Below are 15,291 nucleotides of genomic sequence, written 5' to 3'. Positions count from 1 at the left end.
CCAACCTGTTCAACCTTTCTTCAGAAGATAAGCCCCTCATCCCAGGAATGAGTTGAGTGAACCTGCTCTGTACTGCTAATGCAATTATATCTTTTTTTCAAATAAGGAGACTAAAATTGTACACAGAATTCCTGATGTGGTCTCACCAAGGCTCTGTACAGCTGTAGTAAAACTTGCTAGAGCAATCCTGGGTTCTCATTCCTGGTATCATTTTCTCCAGGACATTTTCCCTAACCCAAAGGCAAAACCTTGTTTACTGCTGTGATATGATGACATGTACCTTTAAGGGAGCATATCTTAAACTGCTGTCAATCATTATATAGCTTGACAGACTATGACGTATTAATCCCATGACTTAGGTTGTCAGCGAGCAGCAGGATAGAGATTAGATGTACCCTACTTAGCCCTCTAGTAAATCTATCATTATATAGTCTTAACTTCAAATAAAGAACCCTCATTATTGCTCCACCGATCGTTGTATATGTTTGGTATGTTTACGTCTAAGAAGAAAAATGTAACATTTACCTGAACTCATATAAAAGAGATACATGACCAAGTTCTGCTTCCATCAGTTATTATGGGCAGAATTTTCCGTTTGACGTGTGGGAGGCGGGCTCTGCATATCCGCACGTAAAATAACACGCAGTGAAGCCAGGCGAACGTCCCAATGTCACTGTGCGCCATCGCGATATTTCGCTTGGTGGGCACGTGATGAAGTCTGACACATGCCTGCCATTAATTAACGGGCCACTTAAGGCCCTTTAGTCTTCAATTGACGCCGATTTTTTTCAAACTTGCCTGTGTGATCTGCAGCACTTCAGAACGCATCCCAGCTGCTTTTTCTGGACTCTTAACCTTCAGGTCAGCACTCTGCAGTGAAGAATCTTTTCCAGGCCTGTAGCTTTCAGGAAGCCTTCCCTTAGCCTGAGCATGGAAGCAGCTCCTCTGAGGAGGAAGGGAGGGATAGAAGGCCAGGAGTGCACATTCAGCCTCCAGGGGAGCCACTTTTGGAAATACAGGCACAAGGGGTGCAGGGCCACGATGTAGTCCAAGGCGGAAGGGGCTGCAGAAGACACCACTATCCTGCTGCCAGGGTATATAGGTCGCAAAGCAACACATTACCTCAATATGTCTGAGGTGCAGCGCCAAAGGAGGCTCCTACTCTCAAGCGAGACAGTCAATTATATCTGTCAGATGATTGGGCCTGAGGTCTCCCCTAACTGTATGGGCGGACACCCATGCAAGTGGCTCTGAAGGTCACAGTTGCCCTCAACTTCTATGCCTCAGGCCCCTTCCAGGGCTCGGTGGGTGATCTTTGCGGTGTCTCCCAATCAGCTGTCCACACGTGTCAAGCAGGTTGCAGACACTCTGTTCAGGCGTGCATTGACCTTCATCCACTTCCGCTGGGACCAGGCCAGCCAGACACAGCGAGGCAGAGGCTTCGTGGCCATTGCTGGCTTCCCCCGTGTCCAGGGTGCAATAGACTGTACACATGTGGTCATCAAGGTGCCAGCAGGTGAGCCTGGTGCCTTCGTCAACAGGAAGGGCTTCCACTCCATGAACGTGCAGATAGTGTGTGATCACAGGATGCAGATTCTACAAGTCTGTGCAAGGTACCCAGGCAGCTCCCACGACGCCTACATCCTCAGACACTCCCAGGTGCCGGGGCTCTTCAGTGCTCCAGCCCAGCTGGATGGTTGGCTGCTGGGTGACAAAGGTTATCCCCTCAGAAGGTGGCTCATGACGCCTTCCAAGAACAGAAGCTGAGCAGCAGTACAATAGGAGTGACGCCTCCACAAGGGCTGTGGCGGAGAGAGCCATTGGTCTTCTCAAGATGCACTTCAGATGCCTGGAAAGGGGCGACGCAGTGGATGATGAAGACGTTGACGCATTGGCTGCGGCTGCACACGATGAGTCCAGATGTGATTCTGAGGATGAGCACACACAGGGAAATGCTGAGGGGGTAGATGCTGACCTGGGACTTACTCCAGAAAGCAGGGACACCCGGGATACTTTAATCCAACAAGCCTTCAGCTAGCACAACAAAGATGACCAGGACAAGCCTGGGCTGCCGCCACGATACTCGACACCTCAGCACAAAATCTGCCAGGTCAGCAGCACAAACTAAGGGCCTTGTACATAAAGCTAAATGTCCAATAAATCACTTATTACACTTTTCTTAAACATACACATGCAGAAGAAGCAAGACACCCTCAGCCATGGTCAAACATCTGGCATTTAATGTGTGAAGCAGAAGTTACCACAAATAGAAAGTTATCCTGTAAACTATCAAAAAGGAATCATATGGACTTAATCTCGGGCTAACATAAAAGCACCAGTGAAAATTCCGTGGTGTGCCTAAAGTGCCATATGCTATCGTTTACGGGTGCTACATCTTGGTGCTGCCCCTTTGCTCGGAGTGGTATCTGAGCCAGCCTGCTGACTCTGCTGTCCTGTTGGCCTCGATGACCTTGGCGGTTGTCCTCTGGCCCGTGGAGCCTGTGCTGGCCCCAACTGGGAGGGAGCTGCCAGTTCCACAGTTGGCATCTCCCCAGTCATCGCAGTCTCACTGGATGATACAGTCACTGGGAGAGAGGCGGAGGAGTTGCCGCCCTCATCCGGAGTGCCCTGAGAGGAGCCCGCAGAGACGACAGGCAGCTGCTGCGCCGACGTGAGGTCGCTTCGGACCTCCCTGCTCACTATCGACGGATGTGCAATGAGCTGGGAAGCTTGATGCCCACACCATCTCCAACATTGGCAGTGACCAGCTGAGGTCAATGTCGATGTGAGGGCTTGCTGGTCAGAGCACATCCCCAGGAAGCTCTGGCGGGTCTCCTGGAGTAGGTTCTCAATGAGAGTCGCCACTCTTTCCATGGAGGATGCTTGCTGCTCAGACATGTGGCTCATTGCTTCGGTGAGTGTCTGCGTGGACTCCTCCACCATGGACACCATGCCAAGCATAGCCTCTTGTATCACACCCAGGCGCTCCCGCACACCCGGCCACATTTCCTGCATCTGCTGCATCGTGGACGACTCCAGAGGCACATCATCAGGCATCGACTGAGCATGTGCCTGGTCCCCTGCAGTCCTCCGACTGCTGGCACCATGGACACTCTCTGTCTCTGCCAGCTCCTCCAGCGGTTGTGAAGTGCCCTCACCACTGTGCCCCCGGACACTAGCCGATGCTCTAGTTCCCACCGAGGTGCTAGTATCTGTGCTGGTGCCTGCCTCGGAGAGATGGTGTGATGCTGATGGGACTTCAGGCCCCTTAGGTGTGAGAGAGGGTATCTGCTGCTCCTCCTCCTGGCCATGCTCTGATGATGCTGAAAGGAAGAACAAGGACAGTGGATCAGTTAGCGTGCAGACAATGACAAAGTTCATCCCTGTCCCCCCCGGCTCATTATGTGCTCAACCTTCCATAGCCAATGGTCCAGCAATAACTAATTTAAAATCATCTGTGCTATGGCTGTTGGGAGGACAATGCTGACCTCACTGTCGGCCTTAAATACCTGACTGTCGGCCTTAAATACCTGGCTGTGGCACCCAGCCTCACTGACACCAGTAGACCTGGGTGCATGGCGCTTCTCCAGCTCAAGGGCGTCCTGCTCAAAGCGGATTAATATGGAGAGCTGTGCCCCCCCCCCACCCCCCCCGCCCGACTGTCCCCTTGGATACATGCTGCCTACATCACATTAGGAACCACACAGTATTTCCTCCCATAGCAAGGAGGCGCAAGCACGTGCAGCATGGAGGACAGCAGATGGTTTGTTGCAACACCACCTTGAGGCTCCCCTTCCACCATCTCAACACCCTGACTAGGACATGTCCTGGAGTTCTGAGTCTGTGCCTAGGTACAGCTCCTCCAGGTTGCCCTCAAACCAGTCACATGGGACTCAGATCAACACATGCTGAGGGGGAAAATTCATCTCCTCATAACTCACTCAGGCTGACCTCAGCATGGGCACGATCTGCATGCTCACCCAGCAAAGGAAAAATGCCCTCAATGATTCAATGCAGTCACGATAATAAGACTTGGGTAGGGGGAGACTGCAGAGCGTAAGGCTACTTGCTACCTACTGGGTTAAATGCCCAATGCCAACATGGTACTCACCCTGCCAGAGTGTAACAAATTGTTGAAGCGCTTGCGGCACTGGATCCAGGTGCACCGCACCATGTCGTGGGAGCTCACCACCTTCGCCACCTCCTCCCAGGCACATTTTGTCGTGCGGGGGGGTCTCCTCCTCCCATTCTGGGGGACCAACACCTCCTGCTGTGCTGTCACCCCCTCGAGGAGGACAAGCAGGCAGTCATCAGAAAAACGAGGGGCGCACTGGCCCCCTGCTTGCCTACCCTGCAGCCTGGCCTACTCACCCGAACCCCTCTGCTGCGGCCTGGAACCGGCTATTGTGAGCAGCCTACAAAAGGCCTTCTTTTAAACAGGCTGCTGGGTCGCCATTGGACCCTGGCGGTCTGTGCCACCTGCCACCACCCGCACACTCCCATTATCCACGGGAGTCGGAAAATACGCTGGGCAGGCCTGTGTAAAAAGGTGGTGAGGACCCAATTGCGGGCGGATATTGGGCCCACGCCCGTCTGTACCTGCTCCCGCTCCCCCCTCCCCACCATCACCACCAAATGGAAAATCCTGGCCTATGATTTATTACTCTTACACCTTGTTTTCTCAATTCAGACAATTACCATAAAATTAAAATTAAATGTTTAACATAAAACAAGCATCATCACCTAAGGTAAAGATGATGGTAAGGAGTTACCACTAGATTTGGCCCAGGCACCACATTTTCTAAATTTGGAATTCTCTAATTATCTATTTATTCCTACCAGTCTTCGGAACTTATTGATATTTAACTGGGTCACTCCATTCCTTTTGTGTTGCACATGGTGAATTGGGAGACTGAATAGTCTGGTTTAAGTACGATCAGGTGTCATCTTGATGTGGTTTGAAGCATCACATTTCATTGTGATGTTTTGAACCAGCATAAAATAAAGGGAATCAATCTGTGTCAAATGACATTGCTATGTTTGCATAGTTAACCCGAAAGGAAATTCATTTTTTACTATTAAAATTCAAATTAACATAGCTAGCTGAAACCCTGGTGGCTAAACACTAATGTATAATTTTATTGCATACTTGTGAATATACATTTTTATTAATTATTTCTGTAGAGCAGTATATTTTAGTCTTAAAATACCTTATGTGAGTTATTGATTTTAAGAGGAACAATGGTGCTTGTGCACTACATCTTTTACCAAACAGGTGCATAGCCTTGGGTTTTATTTCCCCAATCCATACCTGTAATTATGTTTGTAGTTGCAGCTTACAAATACCTATCATACTGAACTATTTACCTGGGTGGAGTTAACTTTCCAATAGTTTGTTTCAACTTTTGCTAACAGGTTTCTAAGCGGGCATTTTTGTTTGAATTTGTTAAAATTACATGTAATCTTGGCAGTTGGGAGGCACTTAAGAGTGATGCAAAGGAAAACTAAACAAATATTCTGCCTCCCTCGTAAAGCCCTACTTGATGCTTCCCTGATGTTTTAGCTTGTTTAGCCAAGTAAATGGCTGAGCTATACACACACATTTCAATTTTGAATATGAGGCTTATGTTGGAAAGCAGTATCCTTGGTCTCAGCACTCCTGTGTTAGACAAAGGAAAGTTGGCTGTTGTTGTTGATTCTGATCACTATCAAGTAACCCTTGCTGAATGTGTATGTGTGTGCGTGTGAACATATGAACAAACGAATTAGGAGGAGTAGGCCACTCGGCCCCTCGAGCCTGCTCCACCATTCAATGAGATCATGGCTGATCTGAATGTAACCTCAACCCACATTCCTGCCTACTCCCGATAATCTTTTCACCCACTTGTTAATCAAGAATCTATCTTGCTCTACCTTAAAAATATTCAAAGACTCTTCCATCGCTTTTGAGGAAGAGAGTTCCAAAGACACTCAACATTCTGAGAGAAAAATGTTCTCCTCATCTCTGTCTTAAATGAGTGACCACTTATTTTTAAACAGTGGCTCCTAGTTCTAAATTCTCCCACAAGAAGAATCATCATCTCCACATCCACCCTGTCAAGACCCCTCAGGATCTTAAAGGTTTCAATTAAGTCGCCTCTTACTCTTCTAAATTCCAGTGGATACAAGCCTAACCTGTTCAGCTTTTCCTCATAAGACAACCCACCCATTGCTGGTATTAGTCTAGTAAACATTCTCTGAACTGCTTCTGATGCATTTACATCTTTCTTTTAAAAAGGAGACCAGTACTGTACACAGTAGTCCAGATGTGGTCTCACCAATGCCCTGTACAACTAAAACGTGACCTTCCTACTTTTGTAATCAATTCCCCTCACAATAAATGATAACATTCTATTAGCTTTCCTAATTACCTGCTGTACCTGCATACTAATCTTTTGTGATTCATGCACTAGGACACCCAGATCCCACTGAATCTCAGAGCTCTGCGATCTCTCACCATTTTGATAATAAACTTATTTTTTATTCTTCCTGCCAAAATGAACAATTTCACATTTGCCCACATTCTCCTTCATTTGCCAGATCTTTGACCACTCACATAACCTACCTATGTCACTCTGTAGCCTCCTTATATCCTCTTCACAATTTACTTCCCTGCCTATCTTTGTGCATCAGCAAATTTAGCAACCATTGCTTTGGTTCCTTCATCCAAGCCATTTATATAAATTGTAAGAAATTGAGGCCCTAGCGTTGATCCCTGTGCAAACCACTTGTCACATCCAGAAAAAGGACCCATTTATGCCAACTCTCTGCTTCCTGTTAGCTAGCCAACCTTCTATCCATGCCAATATGTTACTCCCTGCACCATGGGCTTTTATTTTCTTCAGGAACGTTTGATTTGGCATGTTATCAAAAGTCTTCTGGAAATCTAAGTACAGTCCATCCACCGGTTCCCCTTTATCCACAGCACATGACTCCTTCAAAGAACTCCAATAAATTGGTTAAACATAATTTCCCTTTTACAAAGAGAACTTGACTCTGCCTGATTGCCTTGAATTATTCTAAGTGCTCTGTTACAACATCTTTAATAGTAGCTTCTAACATTTCCCGATGGCAGAGGTTAGGCTAACTGACCTGTAGTTTCCCAATCTCTGTCTCCCTCCTTTTTTGAATAAAGGAGTTATATTTGCTATTTTCCAAACTAATCCCCGAATCTAGGGAAGCTTGGAAGATTAAAACCTGTGCATTAACTATCTCACTAGCCACTTCTTTCAAGATCTTAGGGTGAAGTCCTTGCGGACTTTGGGATTTATCAGCCCGCAGCCCCAACAATTTGCTCAATACCACTTCCTTGGTGATTGTAATTTTCCCACGATCTCCCCCTCCCTTCCATTTCCTGTTTTATTAGCTATTTCCGGGATGTTACTTGCGTCCTTTTATAATGAAGTCCGAAGCAAAATAACTGTTTAATTCATCCGCCATCTCCTTACTTTACATTATCAATTCCCCAGACGCATTCTCTATAGGACCAACGCTCAATTTGTTAACCCTTTTCTTATTTAACTATCTATAGAAACTCTTACTATCCATCTTTATGTTACCAGCTAGCTTTCTCTCATACTCGAATTTTTCCCTCCTTATTAATTTTTTTGTTATTCTTTGCTGTTCTTTATATTCTTTCCAATCTTCTGACCTATCACCTGTCTTTGCATAATTATATGCTTTTTCGTCAAGTTTGGTATTGTCTTTAACTTTTTTAGTTAACCACGATGGTGGGCCCTCCCCTTGGAATTTTTCTTTCTCATTGGAATGTATATGTTCTGTGTATTCTGAAGTATCCCTTTAAATGTCTGCCACTGAACCTCTATTGACACATCCCTTAACCTCGTTTGCCAGTTCACTTTAGCTAGCTCGGCCTCCTTGCCCTTATAGTTGCCCTTATTTAAGTTTAAAATGCTAGCCTTGGATGCACTCGTTTCTCCCTCAAAATGAATGTAAAATTCAATCATATTATGATTGCTGCTACATGGGGGTACCTTATTAGGAGGCTACCAATAAATCCTATTTTGTTGCTCAGTACCAGGTCTATACTAGTATAGCCTGCTCTCTGGTTGGCTCCAGAATGTGCTGTTCTGAGAAACTATCCCGAAAACATTCTATGAACTTCTCATCTATGCTACCTTTGCCCATCTGATTTTTCCAGTCCATATGTAGATTAAAACCCCCCATGATTATTGCTGTACCTTTCTGGCAAGCTCCCATTATCTCTTCTTTTATACCGTCCTGCTGTGTAGTTACAGTTAGGGAGCCTGTACACCACTCCTACAAGTGACTTCTTGCCTTTGTCATTTTTCAACTCAGCCCAAACTGCTTCTACACCCTGGTTTCCTGAACTTGTGTCATCCATCTCTAATGTGCTAATATCAGCACAATTAACAGCCACACCATCACCTTTTCCTGACTTCTGTCCTTCCAAAATGTCACACACCCTTCAATATTCAGGTCCCAATCTATGTCATCCTGTAGCCATGTCTCTGTAATGGCTATCAGATTATACTCCTCACTGTACACCTCACACCTTCCCCTCCCTCCCAGAACCATGATATGATCCCCCTTGCCCTCACTTTTCACCTCACCAGCCTCTGCATTCAAAGGATCATCCTCTGCCATTTCTGCCAACTCTAGCATGATGCCATCACCAAACACATCTTCCCCTCACCCCTCTATCAGCATTCTGTCGGGACCGTTCCCTCTGGGACACCCTGGTCCACTCCTCCATTACCTCATCCCCTTCACGTGGCACCTTCCCATGCAATTGCAGAAGGTGCAACACCTGCCCCTTTACCTCCTCCCTCCTCACTATCCAAGGGCCCTAACTCTCCTTTCAGGTGAAGCAGCGCTTCACTTGCACCTCCTTCAATTTGGTCTATTGCATTTGCTACTCCCAATGCAGTCTTCTCTCACTGGGGAGACCAAATGCAGACTGGATGACTGCTTTGTGGAACACCTTTGGTCTGTCTGCTTGCATGACCCAGATCTTCCTGTTGCTTGCCATTTCAGCACACCATCCTGCTCTCATGCCCACGTGTCTGTCCTTGGCCTATTGCAATGTTCCAGTGAAGCCCAATGCAAACTGGAGGAACACCACCTCACCTTCTGATTAGGCAGTTTACAGACTTCTGGACTTAACATTGAGTTCAACAACTTCACATCGTAAACTCTCTCCTCTTTCTTCACCCCTTTTTAATCCCTTTTTTCTACATTAATATTTATTTTTTATCCACTTATTTTTACTTATTATTTTTATTAATTTATTCATTGTTTTATCCCCTTTTTATCCCCCTTTTCTATCCTTTTTTCCCCCATCACTGCCCCCTAACCCCTACCCCATCCCCAAAAGGGCCATCTGTTACTTATTCCATGTTGTTCTTTCACACTGCTTACCCTTGTTCTGCTATTATCATGTTCTGCTTTTGTACTGTTACGCCACTATCAACACCTTTTTTAGCCCTTACCACTACCGTTAACACTCCCTTTGTCCTTTAGTTCATGACATCTTTTGTGTTATGTCCGAGCAGTTGGTAAAGCTGAGTTATTTTTAAAAATCCCAGAGGAAAACTTAAGACAACTGTCATAACCTATAATTTTAAGTGTTATGTTTGAGATGCATCTCTAAATTCAGGGATTATACCACCAGTTCTCGAGAGGTTTTATGTTAAGCTAAATGAAACATTTTATTAATTTACACAAGTTAAATATATACACTTGGCTATAAATTACTACAATCCTAACTTTGAAAAAATTCCCAAACTAATCTCCATTAAAGCAACAGCAACCCATAGACTTAACCAGACACCAAGCAAAGCATTTTAATCTTAGGAATTTAAATTGAGATTCTTTTCACTTTGGTTCCTGTGGAAACAGTTATAGGTTTACAGCTGCTTTTGATCTCACATTGTCTCTGCTCTGTACACACAAAATGGTTGTCCTGCTATTCCTAGCACAGCCCATTGAATGTAAATTCTCATTGTATCTCCAGCCACTTTGAACTCCACCTCTCTAACAATAAAACCCCTTTTATAGTACCGATGTAATTAGTAATATAAACATATTGCTTGGTTGATCTCTGTTAGCTAGGTGCCAGAATTCACCCCACTTTTTGAATGCTCTATTCAAAAAATGCAAAAGCAATCTACCTCTCTGTTTACATCTCAAAACTTGTACACAACAAAGCACCCAGACGAAAACACCCCACAGACTAAACCTCTATTTTAATAGAAAAATATTTTCTAATAATAATATATACATTAATAGCTTCATGACATTTGTCAATCTCTTCTTCGTCCCCGTCTATCGCTTCACCTGCTCCACCACAGCAGCACCCCCCCCCACCCAAACAGTATAAACGTCATCACATTTCTACTTCTCTATAACTCTGAAGAAGGGTAATACAGACTCGAAATGTTAACTCTGTTTCTCTCTCCACAGGTGCTGATAGACCTGCTGAGTTTTTCCAGGATTTTCTGTTTTTGTATCAGATTGTATCTGTTTGTACTCTCAGTTCATCATTTTTGTTTTGAAATATGTGCATTTAGATACAGAGCCTTTAGTTCTGTCCTTTTATTATTTTTGTAGCGTCTAGCCGTATCTGCTGATTTACTGTTGGATTTGTACTCTGTCCCTTCCTGTCACAATCTGTTTATCATTTCCCATATTAATACCTGTCTTCCTTGCCTTGTCTCTACTTTGGTTGTGTGTACGCGTGTCTGTGTGTGTGCGCCTGTCTGTCTGTCAGTCAGTCACTGGGTGAAACAACGTCAGATCTGAATATGATGCCCTCTGTGGTCAAATAATCTTAGCATCAAGTCTTACTTATAAGAGGTAGTCCAGTGCCTGTGGAGTCATATCCCAGTGAAGACTCAATCTTTCATGGAGGAAGAAAGGAGACAAAATTGCTGGGAAAAAAGAGTGAGAAAAGATTGCTGAACTTTTGTCTTCAAGTCACCATATTGCATCGTGTGCTATTTCTGGATACTTCATGTGATGTTAATTATGACAAGCAAAGTAGCCTGCCCTTGTCCTTCTAGTTGGTGGCGGTTGTGGGTTTGGAAGGTGATGTTGAAGGAGCCTTGGAGTGTTCCTGCAGTGCATCTTGTAGATGGTACACACTGCTGCTTTAGTGATGGAGGCAGTGAATGTTTGTGGGTGGGGTGCCAATCATGTGAGCTGCTTTGTCCTGGATGGTGTCAAGCTCCTTGAGTGTTGTTGGAGCTGCACTCATCCAGGCAAGTGAAGAGTATTCCATCACATTCCTGACTTCTTCCTTGTCAATGGTGGACAGGTTTTGGGGAGTCATGAGATGAGTTACTCACCACAGCCTCTGGCCTGCTCTTGTAGCCACAATATTTATATGGCTAGCCCAGTTCAGTTTTTGGTCAATGATTATCCCCAGGGTGTTGATAGTGGGGGTTTCAGTGATGGTAGTGCCATTGAACATCAAAGGGCAATGGTTAGATTCTCTTTTATTGGAGATGATCTTTGCCTGGCACTTGTGTGGCGTGAATATTACTTGCCACTTGTCAGCCTAAGCCTGGATATTGTCCAGGTCTTGCGACAGATGAACATGGACTGCTTCAGTATCTGAGGAGTTACGAATGGTGCTGAACATTGTGCAATCATCAATGAGCATCTCCATTTCTGACCTTATGATGGAAGGAAGGTCATTGATGAAGCAGCTGAAGGTGGTTGGGCCTTGGACATTACCCTGAGGAACTCCTGCAATCATGTCCTGGAACTGAAATGAATAACCTCCCAAAAACCCCAACCATCTTCCTTTGTGCTAGGTATGACTCCAACCAGTGGAGAGTGTCCCCCTTGATTCCCACTGACTCCAGTTTTGCTAGGGCTCCTTGATGCCTTACTCAGTCAAATGCTGCCTTGATGTCAAGGGCAGTCACTCTCACCTCATCTTGGGAGTTCAGCTCTTTTGTTCACGTTTAAACCAAGGCTGTAATGAGATTCGGAGCTGAGTGATCCTGGCAGAACCCAAACTGAGCATCAGCGAGCAGGTTATTGCTAAGCAAGTGCTGCTTAGTAGCACTGTTGATGGCTTCTTCCATCACTTCACTGATGATGAAGAGTAGTCTGAAGGGGCGGTAATTGGCTGAGTTGGATTTGTCCTGCTTTTTTTGAGTACAGAACATACCTGGGCAATTTTCCACATCGTTGGATAGATGACAGTGTTGCAGCTATACAACAGCTTGGCTAGGGGTGTGGTAAGTTCTGGAGCACAAGTCTTCACTACTATTGTTGGAATATTGTCAGGGTCTTTGCAGTATCCAGTGCCTTCAGCCGTTTCTTGATATCACATGGAGTAAATCGAATTGGGACCACTGGAGGAGGCCAACGTGGAGATGGATCATCCACTTGGCACTTCTGGCGGAAGATAGTTGCAAATGCTTCAGCCTTATCTTTTGCACTGATGTGCTGGCCTCACCCATCATTGAGGATGGGGCTATTTGTGGGGCCTCCTCCTCCAGTGAGTTGTTTGATTGTCCACCACCATTCACAACTGGATGTGGCAGGACTGCAGAGCTTAGATCTCATCCATTGGTTGTGGGATCACTTAGCTCTATCTTAGTCTATTGCTTGTTGCTTATGCTGTTTGGCATGCAAGTAGTGCTGTAGCTTCACTAGGTTGGCACCTCATTTTTAGTTATACCTGGTGCTGCTTCTGGCATGCCCTCCTGCACTCATCTCAGAACCAGGGTTGATCCCCTGGCTTGGTGGTAATGGTAGAGTGAGGGGTATGCTGGGCCATGAGGTTACAGATTGTGGCTGAGTACAACTCTGTTGCTGTTGATGGCCCACAGCACTTCATGGTTGCGTAGTCTTGAATTGCTAGATGTGTTCAAAATCCATCCCACTTAGCACGTTGGTAGTGCCACACAACACAGTGGAGGGAATCCTCAGTGAGAAGACGGGACTTTGGTGATCACTGCTACAGATACTGTCATGGACAGATGCGTCTGCGGCTGGCAGGTTGTTGAGGATGAGGTCAAGTATGTTTTTCCCTCTTGTTGGTTCCCTCATCACCTGCTGTAGCCTCAGTCTAGCAGCTGTATCCTTTCGGACTCGGCCAGCTCGGTCAGTGGTGGTGCTACCGAGCTACTCTTGGTGATGGACATTGAAGTCCCTCACCCAGAGTACATTCTCTTGTCGCCGTCAGCGCTTCCTCCAAGTGGTGTTCAACATGGAAGTGTACTGATTCATCAGTTGAGGGAGGGCAATACGTGGTAATCAGCAGGAGGTTTCTTTGGCCATGTTTGACCTGATGCCATGGGACTTCATGGGGTCCAAAGTTGATGTTGAGGGCTCCCAGGGCAATTCCATCCCAACTGTATACCACTGTGCTGCCCCTCTGCTGGGTCTGCCCTGCTGGCAGGATTTTGCAGGGTTTTGATAGAACTAAATGGCTTGCTAGGCTGTTTCAGAGGGCATTTAAGAGTCAGTCACATTGCTGTGGGTCTGGAGTCACATATAAGCCAGACCAGGTAACAATGGCAGATTTCCTTCCCTAAAGAGCATTAGTGAACTAGATGGGTGTTTACAACAATTAACAATGGTTTCTTGGTCATCAGATTGACCTAGAGCATTACCCTGGGTCTCTTGATTACTAGTTCAGTGACGATACTGTATGCCACCACCTCCCCTAGAATATTTCTAGTCTATTACTGGTACATAGCTTTGTGTGCCATTCATTTTAGTTTAGAATTACTTCAAATATTGAGTGTGATTTTTGCACAATTCAAGGTGAAACATGCCAGTGGCACTTGAGAATAGGAGATGTTTGTGACACTTGGTGTCAGTAGCAAACATTACATAGTTTCAAAGTAATCCTTCATCTATTTGGCCTGTGTGCCTTAAAGCTAGAAGAATTTCCTTTACAATGCTGGTCTAAATATTCAGTCTGGCAAACTTGCCTTCTGTTTTTCTCCCGCAACCGGGCTGGAAATTTTATGTTAAAATGTAGCTTATTGAGCATAGTGTACTGTCACTTTGACTCAGTGATATCAATGCCTTCTGAGAGACAAAAAACTGCCACTCCAAGTCCCATTTCAGCACTTAACATCAAGTTCCACAATAATGCTGACAAACGCCCAGCACCACCTCACCACCACATCTTTTGACCCCTCCACTGTCTCTGGTTTGTCACACTATTGGTCCAATATCCAGAAGTAGATGAGCAGAAATTTCCTCCAGTTAACTTTGGGAAGACCTTCCACGAACTCTGTCCCCTATCCACTGACTCCGATCTATGCTATTTTATATTGTTACCACTGGTTCTAAATTAACACCAACAGTGAAACTTATGCTTTACAGTTGTCAGAGAGAGAGGAGTCTTTCATGCTTTAAGATTATGTTGAGATCAGATTTCTCATTCTGGCTATCATTCTTCAACCATGTCCCTGAATTTTCACAGCTTTGTTGTGCAATGCATTGTGATCGTGTGCTGTTAATGATGCTCAGCCAGGGCTTAATTCTGTGCCCTGCAGTGTATATTTTGCTGTTGCACCTCTTTGCTTTCTGAATTCATGTACCCAGGATGGAATACTACTTTATTCCTTTGCATATCTATGTTCTTGTTCTCCCAATAATCTATTCATTGTCTCTGTTTCTTCCTATACTGTTACAAATGTCTTCCTTCAGAATCTTTAATTGTGATGGAAAGTTTTCAGTATCTTCTAAGAGATTTAAAACTGAACAGCATGAAATTTGTCTGTGAATATAACATTGTCCATCAGTAGTTTTTGTGTGTTCCAGCAGTGTAGATTATAACTTTCAATTTCCTAACATTTCCTGTGTTGCTCACCTTTGCCATTGCATTCATTCCTTGCACAATTGTATCTTTTCCTTTTTTAAATTGCTGATAGAATATGGGCACAAGAAATAAGCCCGTGCCCTAGTTAGTCCTCTTCAACAGACATTTCTTAGTTGGTTGATTTCCAATTCCTGATCAAAGTAAGTGAATATGTATTAATAGTAGTGCATTACAAAAGAATGCGTAGTGTCATTTGATGCAGTGCATCTCATCATATTGGGTGAAGTGATAATACAGACTATGGAAGGAGCCAAAGTTTGAGGAGTGAAGATATGACAAATGCATGTCACTTTCTATTTATCAGTTTTTTTCTGGGGATTGAAGATAAATTGTTTATGATACTTTCTATTCCTTTCCTTCAACTTGTAGTTAAAATAGGAGCAACAAAGTTTATCTCTCCTCCCAGTTGCCTT

At 44.9% G+C, this 15,291-nt stretch overlaps 1 protein-coding gene across 1 annotated transcript in view; it reads left to right on the top strand.

Annotated features, from left to right (window-relative positions):
* The window catches only part of tbcd (tubulin folding cofactor D), a 268,520-nt gene that overhangs the window by 43,179 nt on the left and 210,050 nt on the right, over positions 1-15,291 (top strand). The window lies entirely within an intron of this gene.

The sequence above is a fragment of the Carcharodon carcharias genome, chromosome 22, assembly GCF_017639515.1.
Source record: "Carcharodon carcharias isolate sCarCar2 chromosome 22, sCarCar2.pri, whole genome shotgun sequence".
Classification (NCBI taxonomy): domain Eukaryota; kingdom Metazoa; phylum Chordata; class Chondrichthyes; order Lamniformes; family Lamnidae; genus Carcharodon; species Carcharodon carcharias.
This window is presented reverse-complemented; position numbering and strand designations above follow the sequence as displayed.